General features: G+C 27.9%; 1 long non-coding RNA gene across 1 annotated transcript; it reads right to left on the bottom strand.

Annotated features, from left to right (window-relative positions):
• Nucleotides 1–360: 360 nt before the first annotated feature.
• On the bottom strand, nucleotides 361–1614 carry LOC129310084 (uncharacterized). The gene is made up of 3 exons (XR_008593016.1): nucleotides 1559–1614; nucleotides 861–929; nucleotides 361–407 (listed from the first exon to the last, which is right to left on the bottom strand). It is a non-coding gene; the product is annotated as an uncharacterized LOC129310084 (long non-coding RNA).
• Nucleotides 1615–2193: the final 579 nt, after the last annotated feature.

The following is a 2193-nucleotide window of genomic DNA, read 5'->3' as shown; positions in this document are numbered from 1 at the left end:
TTTTTACCTCCCACATGCCATTAGGCTAAATCACATTTGTCCATCCTTATACTCCCAACAAGTAAACTAAATCAAATTTGTCCATCCTTATACTCCCAACAAGTAAAATAAGCAATTTAGTCAATTTTCAACACAAGCCAGTTATTTGGCCTTATAATCATGCCATTTTAACCAATCCAAAGTAAATCAAATATTAAAATTACAGTCATCCAAATTGTACCAAAAATAGAAATAGTTTGAAAGGCATGATTACATTTATATATTCATATAATTGACAATAAACATAAAAAAGTCCTAATATTGGCAATATAACACATTATAAATCATAAATTAAATACCCAAAAGAGACAGTGGATCTATACACTAAGCCTCTGGGACTCCTCTACGTGTCACTCGTGGCTCTTCTCCTGAAAATTGTTAACCACATAATGAGACTCAAAAGTCCCAGTAACCAAAGCCAATTTATGATAGTGTATACAAACAGTTAAGTGTGTGCTTACTAAGTGAGAATTAAAAATAATATAATTCCAACAAATATAAGAAATATTATAATAAACACAAACAACCATCCTTATATCCCTCCATTAACCTCGAGCCGTAGCCCTCACTCGGTGCTAAATTACCCGGCCAAAGGTAGATTAGCCCGAGCCCTTACAAGCCACCTATTGAGCTCCAATAGGGGCGTACCACGTGGCACATAAATACAATAATAATAGCAAGTCTCCCAACACCTCCCACAATAATTAAACAAATTCATAATAATATTGCACAATTATACAATATTACAAAATTCATAATTTTCTCAATAATCACCCAATTAACAAGAAGTAACACTAATCATAAATTAAAAGCATGGTTACCTTGTGGCTTTTTCAATAAATTATTCCTTAAAATTTCTCTCTCTCCACAATCTTCACCAGTAATACAATCTACAAATAACATATTATTTATAAATATTAGTTTCAATTTTTGAAACTAATAAAATAATTCTAATAATAGAATTAAAAATATAACATAATTCCTAATCTCAATCTTAATACAAATCTATAGTTAATACTATTAAGTAAAATTTTTAACTCCTCTTTTAATTATCAATAAACATTAATAATCTAAAAATCAAATTTTAAACTAATTTCTATTATCAAAATTTTCTTTTTATTTTATAAATTTGTACCTAAAATACCCAAAAATTAAAAATTGAGTCTCTAGCTTAGAATCATAATCCTATAACCATAATAATTCATTTCTCATCCCAAATAATCATCTAAACCTCAATAAATCAACATATATTTTCAGATCTAGTTTAAAATTTGATCCATAAGCCACAGATTCAAAGATCATCAATAAATTTATACTCCAGAACATTTATTATACTACTGACAACCTCAAAAATCATATTTATTCAACATAAATTCATCCCTCTTCCAGATCTTAAATTTTCTACCACTACAAACTCAAAAACTAAATAAGAAGGATGACTAAGAAAAATTTTTAGAACACTTACTTAGTCTTGAAAAGCTTAAAATCACACCCTAAATATCCTATTAAAAACTCTTACCTTAAAAATTTAGATATTTCGCACCGGCAACTCGCTTCTCTCCGCCTCAGCTCGCGCGCAGAATGAATGAGGAAATGAAGGAAGGTGAGTTTTTATAAAAATTCAGTGGGTCCCACACATTTTTTTTATTATTATTTCTTCTTCTCTCTCTTCCCCCCTTTTTTTTTATTATTATTTTATACTTACTATTCATGCGGCGCCGAAAGCAAATTCGTTTTCTCTTCTTCTTCCTTTTTTTTTTTGTCATACCTTTTTCCCTTTTTTTTATTATAATAATAATTTAATAATTAATTTTTTTAATTAATTTTTTTATAAATTTATTTATTTTTTTTAAATTTTTTTTAAATTTAGAATTATATCCTAAATTAGATTTAATAATCATTTTCTACTAATTTTCTTACCTCTAAATATTATTATTTTTTTAAAAAAAAATTTCTATTAACCTAAATTAACTATTAAAATTTAAATTGGGATGTTACACATGAGATGCCATATGCCGTGGCACACCTGTTTGATTTCTGGTTTCATTTGATAGCAAAAATAACAAACTTCTAACATGCACTATTTTCACATACGACTCCAATTGGAATGATTTAAGCCCCTACACGAAGCTTATCTCATAAGCTAACTAATGA

The sequence above is a fragment of the Prosopis cineraria genome, unplaced genomic scaffold (genome assembly GCF_029017545.1).
Source record: "Prosopis cineraria cultivar Desert tree isolate PC_DT_omini unplaced genomic scaffold, ASM2901754v1 PC1, whole genome shotgun sequence".
In the NCBI taxonomy this organism is placed as follows: domain Eukaryota; kingdom Viridiplantae; phylum Streptophyta; class Magnoliopsida; order Fabales; family Fabaceae; genus Prosopis; species Prosopis cineraria.
The sequence above is the reverse complement of the archived record's forward strand: the minus strand, read 5'-3'. Positions and strand labels throughout refer to the sequence as shown.